At 37.3% G+C, this 18,933-nt stretch overlaps 1 long non-coding RNA gene across 4 annotated transcripts in view; it reads right to left on the bottom strand.

Moving 5' to 3' along the window:
* LOC110145537 (uncharacterized) overlaps nt 1–18,933 on the bottom strand; it is a 143,850-nt gene that overhangs the window by 66,905 nt on the left and 58,012 nt on the right. For 2 of the 4 annotated variants that reach the window (XR_011486982.1, XR_011486983.1), the window contains exon 4: nt 18,690–18,732. This is a non-coding gene — a long non-coding RNA (uncharacterized lncRNA). Of the gene's footprint in view, nt 1–9,141; nt 9,388–15,050; nt 16,741–18,689; nt 18,733–18,933 lie in introns of those variants that run through there. The other 2 variants (XR_011486984.1, XR_011486985.1) reach the window with 2 other exon arrangements.

An 18,933-nucleotide genomic window follows, 5' to 3' on the forward strand; every position in this document is an offset into this window, starting at 1 on the left:
TTACTTCTACTACTGTGCACAAGAATCACTTAGAAGAACTGGAGCATCTCTCACTGTCAACAAGAGAGTCCAAAATGCAGTTCTTAGGTGTAATTTTAAATAGGACAGAATGATCTCAGTTCATTTACAAGGCAAATCATTCAATATCACAGTAATTCAAGCCTATGCCCCAACCGCTAACACTCAAGAAACTGAAGTAGAATGGTTCTATGAAGACCTACAAGACCTTCTAGGACTAACACCAACAAAAGATGTCCTTTACATCATAGGGGATTGGAATGCAAAAGTAGGAAGTCAAGAGATACCTAGCATAACAAGCAAGTTTAGCCTTGGTGTACAAAATGAAGCAGAGCAAAGGCTGATAGGGTTTTGTCAAGAGAACACACTGGTCATAGAAAGCACCCTCTTCCACAAACACAAGAGACGACTCTACACATGGACATCACCAGATGTGAAATCAGACTGATTATATTCTTTGCAGTCAAAAATGGAGAACCCCTATACAGCCAACAAAAACAAGACCTGAAACTGATTATGGCTCATATCATATGCTCCTTATTGCAAAACTCAGGCTTAAACTGAAGAAAGTAGGGAACACCACTAGGTCATTCAGGTATGACCAACCTAAATCAAATCCCTTATGATTATAGAGTGGAGGTGATGAATAGATTTAAAGGATTAGGTCTGGTAGACAGAGTGTTTGAAGAACTATGGACAGAGGTTTGTAACACTATGCAAGAGGCAGTGAACAAAACCATCCCAAAGGAAAAGAAATTGAATAAGGCAAAGTGGTTGTCTGAGGAGGCTTTACAAATAGCTGAGTAAAGAAGAGAAGTGAAAAGTAAAGGGAAAATGGAAAGATTTACCCAATTGAATGCAGAGTTCCAGAGAATAGTAAGAAGAGATAAGAAAGACTTTCTCAGTGATCAATGCAAAGAAATAGAGGAAAACAATAGAATGGGAAGGACTAGAGATCTCTTTAAGAAAATTAAAGATACCAAGGGAACATTTCATGCAAAGATGGACACAATAAAGAACAGAAATGGTATGGATCTAACAGAAGCAGAAGATATTAAGAAGAGGTGGCAAGAATACACAGAACTGTACAAAAAAGATCTTAATGACCCAGACAACCATGATGGTATGATCACTCACCTAGAGCCAGATACCCTGGAGGGTGAAGTCAAGTGGGCCTTAGGAATCATTACTACAAACAAAGCTAGTGGAGGTGATGGAATTCCAGTTGATCTATTTCAAGTTCTAAAAGATGATGCTGTTGAAGTGTTGCACTCAATATGTCAGCCAATTTGGAAAACTCAGCAGTGGCCACAGGACTAGAAAATGTCAGTTTTCATTTCAATCTGAAAGAAGGGTGCTCAAACTACCAGACAATTGTGCTCATTTCACATGCTAGGAAGGTTATGCTCAAAATCCTTCAAGCTAGGCTTCAGAAGTATGTAAACTGAGAACTTCCAGATATACAAGCTGGGTTTAGAAAAGGCAGAGGAACCAGAAATCAAATTGCCAACATTTCCTAGATTATAGAGAAAGCAAGGGAATTCTAGAAAAACATTTACTTTTGCTTCATTGACTATGCTAGCTTTTGACCATGTGGATCATATAAACTGTGGAAAGTTCTTAAAGAGATGGGAATACCAGATCTCTTTACCTGTCTCCTGAGAAACCTGTATACAGATCAAGAAGTTAACAGAACCAGACATAGAACAATGGACTGGTTCAAAATTGGGAAAGGAGTACAACAATGATGTATATTGTCATCCTGTTTATTTAACTTATATGGAGAGTACATCATGTGAAATGCCAGACTGGATAAATCACAAGCTGGAATCAAGATTTCTGGGAGAAATATCAACAGCCTCAGATATGCAGATACCACTCTAACGGCAGAAACTGAAGGGTAACTAAAGAGCCTCTTGATGAGGGTGAAAGAGGAGAGTGAAAAAGCTGCTTAAAAACTCAACATTCAAAGAGCTAAGATCACGGCATCCAGTCCCATCTCTTCATGTTAAGTAGAAGGGAAGAAACTGGAAGCAGTGACAGACTGTATTTTCTTGGGTTCCAAAATCACTGCAGTGACTGCAGCCATATATTTGAAAGACGCTTGCTCCTTGGAAGAAAAGCTATGACAAACCTAGACAGCGTATCAGAAAGAAGAGACATCACCTTGTTGACAAAGGTGCGTCTAGTCAAAGCTATGGTTTTCCCAGTAGTCATGTACGGAAGTAAGAGCTGGACCATAAAGTAGGCTTAGAGCCCAAGAATTGATCACTCTGGGACATGACTTACTGACTGAGCAACAAGAGCTGTTTGCTCCCACTGTTATAGTCTGTGTTTGGGAGGAAAGGCCAAGGTGTTGTAGTATTCTATGCTTAGTGAAAGTTTCTCAAATCAAGTGTCAAGATTTTTTCATGATAAAGAGTCTCAAAGCCAGAAAGTCTACGTTTCTTGGCATAGTATTTCATCTATTTCCCGTTAATTTAAACACACAACCTCTATTCTTTAATGAAGACAATTTCTCTGTCTCACTTGTTTCTTATTTATCTATTTAATTCTTCACTTTTTTCCTCAAAATATATGTTTTTTTTTTTGGTCAAAGAACAAAACAAGGCTGCTGTAGTTACATTAATGAAATGGGGTTGGTGGTTAGAGTGGAGGCCTGCGGCTGAAGCAGTGCGGGGCCTGCGAGGCTGGTCTGGAAACACACCTGAGGACTGGTCAGTCTTCCAGGCTCACATCACATCTTTTCTTTGCTCTGCATTTCTACATCATTCTCCAATCTACAGACTGGAATCCTTAAACAGTACAGTAAACAAAACAAAAAGACAATCAATAGAATGGGAGAACTTTATCTACAGACAATGCGACCAACAAGGGATTAGTCTCCAAAATTTACAAACAGCTCATGAAGCTCAATATTAAAAAAAATCAAACAACTCAATCAACAAATGGGCAGACCTAGACATTTCTACAAAGAAGACATACAGATGGCTAAGAGGCACATGAAAAGATGCTCAATATCTCTAATTATTAGAGAAATACAAATCAAAACTGCAATGTGCTATCACCTTGCACCAGTCAAAATAGCCATCATCAAACAAGTTATAAACAATAAATGCTGTTGGTGGGAGGCAAACTGATACAGTCACTATGGAGAACAGTATGCAGGTTCCTTAAGAAATTAAAAATCAAGTTACCATAAAATCCAGCAATCCCACTCTTGGTCATATATCTGTAGAAACATGTGGTTTCAAAGGATACATGCACCACAAGTCCACTGTAGCACTATTTACAATAGCCATGACATGGCAGCAGCCTAAATGTCCATCGACAGGTGAATGAATGAAGAAGATGTGGTACATACACATAATGGAGTATTACCCAGCCATTAAAAAGAATAAAATAATGCCATTTGTAGCAACATGGATGGACTTGGAGATTAAGAAGAAAGACAAATATAATATTATATCAATTACATGTGGAATCTTAAAAAAAAAAAAGGACAAATGAACTTACAAATAGATATAGACTCACAGACTTACAGAAGTAACTTATGGTTACCAAGGGAAGGGTGAGGAGGAGGGATAGTCTGGGAGTTTGGTATTAACATGAATATACTTCTATATTTGTGAATTTTATCTTTTGTCATTAAAAATGTTCATCTTTGTTTCATTTTAAATAAATAAATTAAAAAAATAGATAACCAAAGACCTACTGTATAGCACAGGAACACTACTCAATATTTTGTGATAACCTAAATTGGAAAAGAATTTGAAAAAGAATAGATACATGTATAACTGAATCGCTTTGCTGAACACGTGAAACTAACACAACATTGTTAATCAAGTATGCTCCAATATAAAATAGTTTTTTTTATTTAAAAAAAAGAAAAAAAAAAACCAAAATGAGGTTAAAGAAAGATAGAAGGATAAGAAATGAGTGTGATAAAATATATGTGATAAATGTAGAATCTAGGTAGTAGGTATACATGTGTTCATTACAAAATTCTTTCATTGTTCTCCTATATTTGAAATGTCCATAATAAACTGCTAAAAAGATTTAAAAAAAAAAACAGTGCTCACTCACAACCTTGCTTCACTCATAGCCTAATTTGTGGCACTTTTCTATGGCCTATGGGCTGCCAAGTAGCTCTGTTTTTAAGTTCAGCATCCTCAAAATGTGTTGTTGATTAGATTTGTCTTTTCACAGACCTAGGGAATTGAAAAAATTATAGTGCAAAATCACAAACTTAGATGCATGCATCGTGTTCACATTCTCTAGGCACATTGATATGCTCTGTGTGACCCTGAGATCATTTCTGCTTCGGGTGAGACTATAAGGGAGGTAAACTTAGTTGACATTTTTTGCAATTTAAATTTGTCTTCATGAGGCTTGAAGTACGGGCTAACTTCAATGTTCCTTTCATTGATTAGAGGTGCTTCCTGCATACCTAACAGACACTGAAAACTCCCCCAATACCGGAGGCTCTCTGCCTCACCTACTTGCTCCAGAATGTCTGTGCGTCTTGGTACTGAAAGAGTTAAAAAGCAGCTAATGTTATTTTAAAAGGGTTAAAAATTGTTAAAACGTATTCTCAATCCTCAGAGCAAGATATTTTCTTCTTTATATATTTTTTAAAAATCACAAGGAATTGGCTTTACTAAATAAGAGCAAGAAGGCTTTAAGTGGTGTGGTCTGACAGTAATTTGTATTAGAGTCTAGAAGAGCACATTTGTAATGTCTGTGGTAGTACATTTATCTCTTGGTGACAGAAGGAATAATTGCTTTAGAGAGCATATCAGTGGCTGTTTAAAAATTTAACTCTTTATTTCCTCACACCTAAGGCTACAAATTTGAGAAGAGAAAAAGATTATGAGAAATAAAACCTAGGTACAACAGTTATAAAATAGTTATAAAATTTTGGTTACCAGTAAAATATATACATGTCCATTTCAAGGAATGGTGAAAAGTCTGGAAAAGTAATGAAAATACTTTCATTATAGATAGGTATATATTAGTTACTTATGGGTGTTACTATCACATACTATTATCATTTCTGCTTATTTTGTTTTGGGAACCTGATTTTCAAGTTAAAGACACCTATCTAATGTGGCTTTTGCTCAAAGATGAACTATATCTGGTAAGTTGTTAATTAGTCTTTACTGTCCTATGTTCTCAAATTTGACGGTTTTAATGGCCTCTTGACTACTAGCTCCTTTGTGAAGTCTGTTCATCCTTCTGGTTCTTGGTTTCCTTTGAAAAGACCTGTTGATATTTATGTCTCTCCAGGTGTCCAAGGGCAGGAATGACATCTTAGTTGACACCATCAGAAAGCACACTGTTTGGGTACACACATCAAACTAGGGGGATCACATAATTTATTTTTTCAGTGTATCACTTCTGAGAATAAAAGAGACTAATAATTATGCTGAAAAAGCAAATGTCAATTGTCCCAATCAAACTAGGATGCATGATTACTCTTCCTCAAGACAGCAGGGAGAAAACAAAGGTAGAATACTATTGGAATCAAATTTTTAAAAGTGAATTGAGTATTCCTGAATTTTAGCATATAAAGATTTAACCAGTAAAATACGTTTTCAGTACTGTTCAGTTACTCAGTCATGTCTGACTCTTTGTGACCCCATGGACTGCAGCACACCAGGCCTCCCTGTCCGTCACCAACTCCCGGAGTTTACTCAAACTCATGTCCGTTGAGTACGTGATGCCATCTGACCATCTCATCCTTTGTCATCCCCTCTTCCTCCTGCCTTCAATCTTTCCAGCAACAGGGTTTTTTCAAATGAGTCTGTTCTTCGCATCAGGTGGCCAAAGGATTGGAGTTTCAGCTTCAGTATCAGTCCTTCCAGTGAATATTCAGGACTGATTTACTTGAGGATGGACTGGCTTGATATCCTTGCAGTCCAAGGGACTCTCAAGAGTCTTCTCCAATGCCACAGTCCAAAAGCATTGATTCTTCGGCACTCAGCTTTCTTTATAGTCCAACTCTCACATCCATACATGACTATTAGAAAAACCATAGCCTTGACTAGACGGACCTTTGTTGGCAAAGTAATGTCTCTGGTTTTTAATATGCTGTCTTGTTTGGTCATAACTTTCCTTCCAAGAAGCAAGTGTCTTTTTATTTCAGGACTGCAGTCACCATCTGTAGTGATTCTGGAGCCCCCCAAAAATAAAGTCTGTCACTGTTTCCACTGTCTCCCCATCTATTTGCCATGAAGTGATGGGACTGGATGCCATGATCTTAGTTTTCTGAATGTTGAGCTTTAAGCCAACTTTTTCACTTTCCTCTTTCACTTTCATCAAGAGGCTCTTTAGTTCTTCTTCACTTTCTGCCATAAGGGTGGTGTCATCTGCATATCTGAGGTTATTGATTTTTCTCCCAGAAACCTTGATTCCAGCTTCTACTTCATCCAGCCCAGAGTTTCTTATGATGTACTCTGCATATAAGTTAAATCAGCAGGGTGACAATATACAACCTTGACACACTCCTTTTCCTATTTGGAACCAGTCTGTTCCATGTCCAGTTCTAACTGTTGCTTCCTGACCTGCATACAGATTTCTCAAGAGGCATGTGAGAAGATCTGGTATTCCCATCTCTTTCAGAATTTTCTACAGTTTATTGTGATCCACATAGTCAAAGGCTTTGGCCTAGTCAATAAAGCAGAAGTAGATATTTTTCTGGAACTCTTGATTTTTCAATGAGCCAGCAGATGTTGGCAATTTGATCTCTGGTTCCTCTGCCTTTTCAAAAGCCAGCTTGAATATCTGGAAGCTCACAGTTCATGTATTGGGGAAGCCTGGCTTGGAGAATTTTGAGCACTACTTTACTAGCGTGTGAGATGAGCACAACTGTGTGGTAATTTGAGCATTCTTTGGCATTGCCTTTCTTTGGGATGGGAATGAAAACTAACCTTTTCCAGTCCTGGGGCCACTGCTGAGTTTTCCAAATTTGCTGGCATATTGAGTGCAGCACTTTCACAGCATCATCTTTCAGGATTTGAAATAGCTCAACTGGAATTCCATCACCTCCACTAGCTTTGTTAGTAGTGATGCTCCCTAAGGCCCACTCAATGAAACTATGAGCCAGACCCTGTAGGGACATCCAAGACAGATGGGTCATGGTGGAGAGTTCTGACAAAATGTGGTCCACTGGAGAAGGAAAGGACAAACCACTTCAGTAACTTTGCCTTGAGAACCCCATAAACAGTATGAAAATATCTTTTACTTACTTTTACTATAACCTGTGGAAGTGTGTGTGTGTGCTCAGTCATGTCCAACCCTACGTGACACCATGGATTGTAGCCCACCAGACTCCTCTGTCCATGGCATTTTCCAGGCAAGAATACTGGCGTGGGTTGCCATTTCCTACTCCAGGGGATCTTCCTGACCTAAAAATCGAACCTGAGTCTCGTGTCTCCTGGCATTGGGAGGTGGATTCTTTACCACTGCACTACCTGGGAACCCCATTCCAACCTATTGTAACCCAAAGTTAAACATTAAATACTACATTTTATCTCCTCAAAGTGACTTGTGTTTAAAAAGAATGAAGAGTGTATATACATATATATAGTATATATATGTATATATTTATACACACATATATGTGTATACACACACACACACATATATCAGTATGATGATGGTATTCCTTGATCTGCTTGTATTTTTTTTCTGAAACCTGTTAGTTTTGCACAATGCAGGAACGTACAATTTTGAGAGAGATTTATTTCCTAAAATGACCAGTTATCAAGGGAGGTGTCAGAATTCCAAACTAAAATTAACCAATATTCACTTTGTCGCTGGCACATAGTAGGAATTCAATAAATACTGGATGAATGAATAAATAAATGAGTGATGAATTCCAGCTTAGACTTTTTTCCCCCCCTGAAGAACCTGTGGCAAGCCAGTGTTTTCATCTGGTTCATGCTGTTTCTTCAATTTATCAAGGTCACTTTGAATTCTGATCTTCTCTTCTGAAGTGTTAGCAATCCCTTCTAACTTGGTGCCATCTGAAAAATACTACCTGTATGAAATGTGTGACTGAGTTAAGCTAGGAGTGTCATGTTGGATGGTTTCTTAAACTAGAACACAGCTGGAAATTATTACACAACCAAAAGCATACTTCATTTCAGTCTTATCAGGCCAGCCTTGTCCACATTTGACTGATTTTTCCTCTTATCATACATAACCGATCACTCAGCTTCTTCACTAAATAGAAAATAAGATGCACGACAGAGCCTCATGAAAATTAGAGGACAAGAAAGGTAATAGAGAATGGGTGAGGACATGATAAAAAAAAATACCCTGTAAGCATACTTTATAATTTATACTCCAGTGCATACCTGCTGTATTTGCCTCAATAGACAAGTCTTGACATATAATGTATAGAAACAATCTACTATAGACAGTCCCATAGGGCAAACGTAAATTCTCTAATACATTCACATGTCCTCTCAAAAATTTGGTAGAAAAATATCTTTTTGCTGAGAGTGTAATTCTCAAGTTCCACAATCAATTCATTATTTTGTTATCAATTAAGCTTTTATTTAAATCATATTCCCTCATTATGTTAAATTTAAAATACTTAATCTAAAATGCACAGAGAAAAATTTTGTTTTTTTTAGTAAATAAGAATGAATAGCAGGAAATAAGTCAATCAGTGATTATATATACAACACAAAGGAAATAATAATTATCCCAATAATTAAAAATAAAATTCTCTTCTATCTATTTGATAAATGACATAAAAGTTGCCTCATTTGAGTTTATGTTTGTGGACTCATGTCACCACAGAAGCTACTAAAAGACAGTGCTCAAAAATTAGTGGACTGTATCTACATTTTGAGTTTTTCTTTCTTATTCTTAAATTTAAAGAAGACTTTTACATTTTCTTCCTAACTACATTTACACTCTCTTTGGTACTAACATATCAAATAATTAAAATCTTAATGTTGTGCTACATGCCTTTTTTTCCTTTGAGGAAACCATGATAATGTAGGTAAAAGACCAATATTTCCATAGAATAAGTTTCTAAAAGAATTCCTTTTGTTTACATAACAAAAGAAAAAAACATCCTTCTAAAAGACCCCACCTCTAGACATGTTTAAAATTCCAGAAGCGTGATGTGTTTTAATAGTTCAGAACCGCAGTGGCAACACTCCCTTTGATCCATAAGTGGCAGTGTGTGTTTGTATGAGGAGGTAGTTAGCAGTGTGAATTCCCAGTGTTGATGATGATCTGGATGTCACAGGCTTCATCTCCAACAATGCTGTATGCAAATCAGCGATAGCTTCATGCCAGGGTAGAACACCATTCACCGAGTAATTGCTAGCATTTTTCCTGGTCATTCTACACATGGAATGAAAATAATAACCATTTAGGGACCTATTTCTATAAATTAGCAGAATAAAAGCATTATGCTGTACACATTCTTCACATTATTTTTATCACAATTAGAGATGTTCTTTTTATCTACATATTTAATACTATATAAAATGGAATTTTAATATACTTTCAATATTTAACCTACTCTGCATTTTTAAAACATACTGATTTATGTAGTTTAGTGTATGAGAACTATTTAAAATAAATTCTGTTGCAAATTATTTGAAAGACTTTAATAGCCATAAATAAAATACATGACTATTAGATGTGTGAGAAATTATTCTGTTAGTGTGGTAGTACATGGAGCACAAATGTTTAAATTACTCTTTGCTTCACCTGTAACTGTTTGCTGTTTCTGAGCTTTTCCTTTAATTTCTAAGAGGAACAGGATACGTGGAGCTAAGCACGAATAATGGAAGGGATAACTGTTTCTCATGACAAGAGCTTAAAATTCTTAAGGAGGGAAATTCAGCAACAGATTTTGAAAAGTCTATGAAGTGAGAAAAAGGTACACAGAGCTGAATTAGAAACCTAGAAAATTTCTCTTATAGCATCTGTAGGCTTCCTCATTCCATTTAAATTTTCTCTTATTTGAGAAATGTAGTGATATGTACTCCTTTTCAGTTTCACATGCAAAAGGGAGGCAACTGCTTCCTCCCATACACAAAATGATTTAAGTGCATTCTGTGAATAAAACACATTAAACGCCATTTGCATATACTATGTTAACACATGTGAAAAATGGTTCACACAGTACATTAGGAAAGGAATAAACAGAAGTGACTTCAAAATGCCTGCTGTATTTATAACAATTTAGAAGATAACAGAGCAATGAATTTCAGGTGCACTGGACTTAATTCTGTGACAGTGTTTTCTTTGGAAGCCCTTATTTATTAAATTATTTTTTTTTAAAACACTCCTTTGCCAATTGCAGTGTTACGCTGCCAAGATTTTCACAGCTGACCAGGAGGTGGAGAGCTCATGCAAATAAGCTCTTCTCTGCTGGCAGCCCACAATGACTGATTGGAAAGGACACTTTAACCCAGAAGGTGAGTCTGAGCTGAATATCACCAACCAGAAGCCACACCAATGTTCCCTGTCACGTGGGAGGTTGCCTTCCAAATACTACTTTACCTTCCAAAATTCACTGACTCTGTTTCCAGTGACGGAAGAGTTCATTTCCTTCATTTTTTAAAAGTGGAAATCTCCATACATTTAAAACCTCCCCATCTTTAAATAAAATTTCTAGGCACTGTTTCTATTTCCCTCAACTTATATAACACCCATTAACAGGAATATGTACGTACATCTTTATTCCCAGGCTGTCTGAATTATATATGGCTAAGTTTCAGTGTTTAATAATAAACGGAATCTGAAAGAAATGTTGAAAAATATACTATGGGTGTAAGCCTCAAAGTTTTATTAGGTTTCCTAGTGTGAACTGGCACATGATGTAATTTTCAAGAATAGTATAAAGGGGGTATGTTGAATTGGCAAGATGCAAGTCCAGCAGTATATTATAACATCGTCATTTTACCTCAGATTCTGGTTTCATATATACTTCCGCCTTTGGTAATTTACATAAACATGCATAGTCTATGAATTATGCATAAACCTTATTTTAAATGCAGAGCTTTCAACTCTCACAGTGCACTAGTATACACACCCATTTGATTGGCTCTGCCCTGTTTTCATTACTCGCAATTTCTTGGAACACAAAAGAGGTTGAAAAGGCTGACAGGAATGGACAGTATTTTTTCTTGTGTGTGGGGGAAATATTTGTTTCCTTTTCAAGGCAATTGGTGTTGCAAAGTTTTGCCTGTGATTATTGCTCCTAGTTGTTATTTTTTTCCAAGGAAGAATGCATTAAATGTCTGAACCTACAAAACAGCAATCACAATCAGATACTTTATTTTTTTATTTTTAAAGGATGCTGCAGAAACTGTTCTCTCTCTGAATAAATCCGAGCACATGGCTATAATATAGGAGCAATCATTAAATTTTGGGGGATGTTCCAATTACACTTTAAATAAGTGGGTAATCCTAAATCACTGGTGGAATAGTTAGGCATCCAGAAAATATTAAAATTTCAGTATGATGGTTGTGTTTATTCAAGTAGAATTGAATATTCTCATTAATGTACACATATAATGAGTCCTCTGCATTTGAGACACTGTATGATTACTCTATTTTCATAGGAACTCTATATGGAATAATCTATCCAATAATATAAAGAAACAGATTATAGACAGTTCTACTACAATGGTAGTACATTAAAAAATACAGTGGCATGTAAACAGAATTTTAATAAAATATCTTTATCTGTTTACTAATTACCCTGTAGTTTAATATTAATACTTTCAATGTTATTAGTTAAATAATGTTTTTAAAAATGGTGGGAACTTTCAATTCTGTTTCAACATCTACTTTTCACTGCTGTCTTTCATTCCTTCCTTCATTTTCTTATATACTCCGAGAACTTTGTTCCTTTTTCTTTTCTCTGCTTTATTCCCACTTCTTTGCATAACTTTTATTTTACTCCAAATTTAGCACATTAGTAGACATTATTCATCAAAATATGCCTGTTATTGTCTTCCCTTTTATTAATTCTATTAGCTTATTTCTCATAACATCTAATTAAACTTTTATGAGAAATTCTTTCTCTTGATAATTTCTCTATTCATGCTACAGGAAAATGGACATTTGGTTTAAATGAAAAAGAAGAAGTCTATGCTGCTAGATTTACTTGTGGGAGCATTATCTTTGAGGATCATACAATTTTTATTTCACTTTGTTGCAGGGAATTACCAAGCTCTCCCTCTGCAGGTTTACATCAGAGATGGACACTTGGAGAGTAGTGACGAAGAGGAACCTCTGAGTTCATTTGTCGCGATTTTATGCATAGCTTTCATATAGGGAGCATCTATTCCACCAAACCATAGCCTTGACTAGATGGAACTTTGTTCGCAAGTAATGTCTCTGCTTTTTAATGTGCTCTCAGTTGGTCATAACTTTCCTTCCAAGGAGTAAGCGTCTTTTAATTTCATGGCTGCAAACACCATCTGCAGTGATTTTGGAGCCCCAAAAAATAAAGTCTGACACTGTTTCCACTGTTTCCCCATCTATTTCCCATGAAGAGGGGACCAGATGCCATGATCTTAGTTTTCTGAATGTTGAGCTTTAAGCCAACTTTTTCACTCTCCTCTTTCACTTTCATCAAGAGGCTTTTTAGTTCCTCTTCACTTTCTGCCATAAGGGTGGTGTCACCTGCATATCTGAGGTTATTGATATTTCTCCCAGCAATCTTGATTCCAGCTTGTGCTTCTTCCAGCCCAGCATTTCTCATGATATACTCTGCATATAAGTTAAATAAGCAGGGTGACAATATACAGCCTTGACATACTCCTTTTCCTATTTGGAACTAGTCTGTTGTTCCATGTCCAGTTCTAACTGTTGCTTCCTGACCTGCATACAGGTTTCTCAAGAGGCAGGTCAGGTGGTCTGGTAGTCCCATCTCTTTCAGAATTTTCCACAGTTTATTGTGATCCACACAGTCAAGGCTTGGCATAGTCAATAAAGCGGAAATAGATGTTTTTCTGGAACTCTCTTGCTTTTTTGATTATCCAGCGGATGTTGGCAATTTGATCTGTGGTTCCTCTGCCTTTTGTAAAACCAGCTTGAACATCTGGAAGTTCACAGCTCACATATTGCTGAAGCCTGGCTTGGAGAATTTTAAGCATTACTTTACTAGCGTATGAGATGAATGCAAAGGTGTGTTTGAGAAGACTCTTGAGAATCCCTTGGACTGCAAGGAGAGCCAACCAGTCCATCCTAAAGGAGATCAGTCCTGGGTGTTCACTGGAAGGACTGATGCTGAAGCCGAAACTTCAATACTTTGGCCACCTCATGCAAGAGTTGACTCACTGGAAAAGACCCTGATGCTGGGAAGGATTGGGGGCAGGAGGAGAAGGGGACGACAGAGGATGAGATGGCTGGATGGCATCACCAACTTGATGGACGTGAGTTTGAGTAAACTCTGGGAGTTGGTGATGGACAGGGAGGCCTGGCGTGCTGCAGTCCATGGGGTCGCAAAGAGTTGAACTGAACTGACTAAGGTTGATAGCAGCACTATTTACAATAGCTAGGACCTGGAAACAATCTAATGTCCCTGAACAATGACTGGATAAAGAAGATATGGTACATTTACATGTGACCTGCTTTTACTAGCAATACAATGGAATACTACTAGGCCATAAAAAGAACCAAATAATGCCATTTGCAACAACATGGATGCAACTAGAGATTACCACTAAATGAAGTTAAGTCAGAAGTAGAAAGATAAATACTGCATGATATCACTGATATGTGGAATGTAAAATATGACACAAATGAACCTATCTATTACACAGAAACAGAACCATGGACATAGAGAACATACTGGTGGTTGCCAAAGGGGAGAAGGTTGAGGGAGGGACAGAGTGGGAAGTTGGAGTTAGCAGATATAAGCTTTTACATGTGGAATGGATGGATGATAGAGTCCTGCCATGCAGTACAGAGAACTATGTTCAGTGTCCTGTGATGGACCATAATGGAAAAAGAAAATTATAAAAGGGAATGTATGTGTATATTTATGGGCTTCCCTAGAGGCTCAGACAGTAAAGAATCCGTCGGCAATGTGGGAGACCTGGGTTAAATCCCTGGGTTGAGAAAATCCCTTGGAGGAGGGCTTGGCAACCCACTCCAGTATTCTTGCCTGGAGAATCCCCATGTAGAGAGGAACCTGGAACGCTACCGTCCATGGTGTCGCAAAGAGGTGGACACAACTGAGCAACTACGCAAAGCACAGGTATATATATATGACTGAGTCACTCTCTGTACAGCAGGAATTGACACAACATTGTAAAATCAACTCTACTTCAATAAAAAAGAAAAGAAAAAAAGGAAAAGTTGGAGATGTACAAGTAGAAGCAGTCAACAATGCTGCCTTGCTTCAAGAGAGTTATTCAACTTAAGTTTAAAATTAAAACTAAGATCTATCTATCTACTCATCTAACCTCTGGAAATCATATTTGAGAGTAAACAATATGTTTCTATTTAAATAACATCTTTGCCTTTACATATCTGATTTTCTTTCACTTTATTAAATAATGAGTATGAATACTTCATTCCAAACTATTTAACCAAAAAAACACTAAACTAGCATTCAGTGGTCTAATCACAGCCAAAACTTTTTTTGTGAGGTTTGGACTCCCTAAAACTATGTAAGTTTGTGTAAAATGTTCATATTCACTAACTCAGCAAAAAGCCTAGGGAAAAGAAGATTCTGCAAGATGAGGCAGCTTTCCTTCACTGGGGCCCACGGTCTTGCTTACAGTGGTCAGTTGGTATACACTAGAACAGAAGTTTCTAACTAAAACACCTGAAAGAGAATCTTTTAACTTGGGGTTTTATGACAACAACAAAAGAAGTTAAAAGAGAATAGTTAAATCTGTATCATGAAATGAAACTGCCTATAGTCTAAGACACATTAAGCAAAGGCATCAACTTTTAAGTTCAATATAATTAGATTTTGCTATATTATACTACCCATTAAAAATCTTAAGCACCCATATCTCACTCTACACAACTCTTTCCTATCCCCATTTTCAAGCTCATCCTACTAAATCTGCTCTTCAGATTCTCAAGACACATCATTTCTTGATTCCTGTTTCCTCATTATTTATCCTTCTTTGGGTCTTACTTACTTTTCCCTACCTGAGATCACAGGGCTGAATATACTCTCTACTGTCTCTCATTAAAATCTCAATTAGTGGATGTTAATGTTTATCATACCTGGTTAGCAAAACACAACATTAACCAGTTCTTCAATGAGTCTTCTATGCTATTACTGGCACAGAAGTACTGCTAAATGTATCAAACAACCATACTTCAGTCCACTTTTAGGTCAGTACAAATTCATGGTGTCTGAGCTCATCTGTCCTTAGTGAAGCTCAACAGTATTCACCTTTCATGATTATTTCCTCTCATACTTTTCTGACAGGTTCTTTCTTGGATTCTTTAAGTTAATCTCTTTCCATCCCTTACATGTTAGTACCCAGCAGGGTTCCATCGATGCCCCTATTTGTTCTTCCATATGCTTCTATTGAAAATTCCCATCAACTTACAGGACTTTAATTTCTGCAACTGTACTAAAGACTTTAACTTCTATATCATCCACTCTACACCTACCAATGAAAAACTTCAGATTTGTTTTCTCTCAATGAGTAAACAAATTGTTTACTCTCAAAGTAAGTGTGAGCCATTAAAAGGCAAATCAGATAATGACACAATTCTGTCAAGATCCCCAAGTCCCCATCTTTACCAAAATTAAATCCAGAATCACTATCTGCCTCTGAGAATTTGCATTCCCCTTTTTCCTTCTGCTTTGAAGCATCCTTATATCAACCTCACTCCTTATGTTTTACAGTGTCCATCCAACACTTTTCAGTGAGAATTTTCTTGACCACTCTATTTAAACTATACCATTTCCCCAGCCTCCATACACACACACCTCCTATTTCTTGACTTGTCTTTTTCCCTAGCATCTATTACCATCAATGCTTTACTTTTTATTTTACTATGTATCTTCTCTCCCATCTCCCCTCTCCCAGTAGCACGTAAGCTCCTGAGAGCAGAATATTTTATTTTGTTGACATATCTCCAGAATCTAGTATAGTGCCTGGTGGATGATAGATGACTTACAAAATATTTGAAGGAATGGAAAGATCAAGGCCTTGAAATTGCAGAGAGTTCACGGATAATACTTCAGAAGGTTGTGCTCATAGGAAGGGACATTTGACTTTCTTAAACCTCAGAGATACTTTTAAGAAGGTATCTGGATAAAGGGAAGCTTACTTGTGCGTCTCTTCTTTAGTATTGGCTGGTATGAGAGGAGGAATAAAAAGGAAAACATGGGGATTCACATTACATGGAAGACTATGCATTGAGAAACATTTGTGGGGCTTCCTTGGTGGTCCAGTGGCTAAGAATCTGCCTTGGAAGGCAAGAGACACAGGTTCAGGCCCTGGTCTGGGAAGATGCCATGGGGTGACTGAGCCCATACGCCACGACTAACGCACCTGTGTTCTGGAGCCTGTGAGCTGCAACCGGAGAAGCCACGCGCCCGAGAGCCTGCGCTCCTCAACAAGAAGCCACCACGAGAAGCCCGCGCAGCACGACTAGAGCAGCCTTCACTCTGGGCACCTGGAGAAAGCCCGTGCACAGCAACCGAGACCCGCAGCCAAACATAAAACCAGCAAATAAAAAAACAAGCAGCATCTGTAATAAGGAGGGAAAACAAAGGCTCTAGCTAGTTCCTTAGCTAAACCTGACTTCGTACCTGTGTTTTGGCTCAGAACCACTCTGTGATGCCAGCCACGTGATCACCGCTTTCTTCTTTCTCTCTTCCAGCTCTCATTCACTCTCCTATCATTCTGCTGCTCTTCTCTTTTCCTCCGGTAATATTCGTATACAAATATATTTGTCTTACCATAAAAATAAGACTGTTTCTGCATATCATCCGATCTTTGCAGGAGACTGATTCAATTACACTAATGATCTACGGGTGTAATCAATTCAAAGATACCCAAGAAAACATTCTGCCATTTCTGTATCCCCAGTGCTACTTGAAATAAACCCGTCAGTCAAATAAAAGAATTAAGTAAATGAAGACCTTCAAATCTAGTTTATTTTAGCACATTCCCTAATTATCAAGCGATTTTTACTAATCTAGGAAGTTGGCTGGAATCTCTTTCAACTCAAAACCAAAGCATGGAAATTGATAGTTCATGTGGCCTCATAGCCACAAATGTTTTTTTCCTGTGCTATGAATGTGTAATTCTTTCTTGAAATTTGCTGAGGTATTTGGCTCACTAAAATCTTGTGGAAATGAGTGCTGTAGATTTATTAGGCGCTCCATAGAAATGTATTTCCTTTGTGTTTTAAATTAGTTGCATTTTAATGTCATTGAACATGCCCTTGTTCTTGTTTCCATTTGTGGTCTTGTATCCAGTGGGAATTTATAGGGCTCAGATTTATTTAAATTATGCTGATGTATTTGATCTTTCAACATACAGTGCATGGTAAAAATGGGTGTCTGTCCATATCCATAAATGAAATATGAGGGAAAAGGCATGTTGATAAATTCTCCACTAAATCAGGTTTAATTAGATATCAAAAAGGGATAAAGCCAAGCAAAGTTTCCACTCTCAGTGTTACACAGATCTAAAATCAGAAAAACAAAATAGATATTCAAACGCATATTATAAAACATTTTCTTGACTTTTATAGATGACAAAGCAGAAAATGCTTCTAATTCAGCCAATTCACTTGTTGAGCAGAAACCTCCTCTTCATTAATTCTTCCAATTTCACTTTATAAATAGCTTAGGAAAACCTCTCTACTCACCAAAAAGGTAATTAGGCTTGTAAAATTATCATCGTGCTTGCCTACAATAGACCCTAAGAGCTAGAGATTAGTCCCCAGGGGCCATCCTGTCCCTTCAGTTCAGTGTCCCTAGGCCAGGGCCCATGTTTTCAGCCTCAATCCCTTCAACCTCTATCCCTCGCCGCCCGCCTCCACCCCTAAGCTAGTTTTATGCGCATTGCTGTGAATTATACTGACACTCTCTTGGTGATATCCCCTACAGTGGCTAAATTCAAATCTGGAGTTGTGGGCAAACTAGCTGTCTTCAAGTCGGTAACGGCTGCCCCCGTCCCCAACCAAGGGAGGCTGAGGAAAAAGGTTAGATTTTGTATTCAGATACTTTGGGTGCATATTTCATAGATTTAAAAAAATATATTTTTGGATGGTTTACATTCAACTTATGCTCTATTTCAGTACCAATGGCATTTAGAATGGCATCAAGAAAAAAAAATTATTACTGACCCACATTTTGCATCACTATGTTTCTGCTTTTAGAATTTGGGCAAATAATGATACATTTGTGAAGGACTGTAACTCAATTCTTAGGTTTATTGCCCTGGGGATCACTTGCTAATTCAAAGAAGTTCAAGAGAAAACATTCATGACAGGAAATAATCTTTTCTAAGGTAAACAATAACCTTTTGTTTTGGGTTTTTTTTTTTTTTTTTGCATGTATCAATTATTATTTTCATATGAGTTTACTTAAAGTGAGATATAGTCTTAAAAGTTTCATGGATCCATGAATGTATGCACAAAAATACATTTCCTTGTCACAAAGGTATACAGGGTCTCTTTTTACTTACTCTATAGGTCTGTCCACCCTTCATCTGTTTTCTTCCAAAACATCTGCCAAAGAGGAAAGAAGTTCCATTAGAATAGTGTAGGCATGGGAAAGACATGTCAGGTACATGGAGGGATAAATGTCACATGCCCCTCCCGTTTCATTTGTCCCTATGCCCACTCTTGACCCCATCTCATCTTTCCTTATACTTCAACTCTTGGTGAGGGATTTAGAACATGACAGAAACAAGCAGAATTAGATGTAAT

This window comes from Odocoileus virginianus, chromosome 3, assembly GCF_023699985.2.
Source record: "Odocoileus virginianus isolate 20LAN1187 ecotype Illinois chromosome 3, Ovbor_1.2, whole genome shotgun sequence".
Taxonomy (NCBI): domain Eukaryota; kingdom Metazoa; phylum Chordata; class Mammalia; order Artiodactyla; family Cervidae; genus Odocoileus; species Odocoileus virginianus.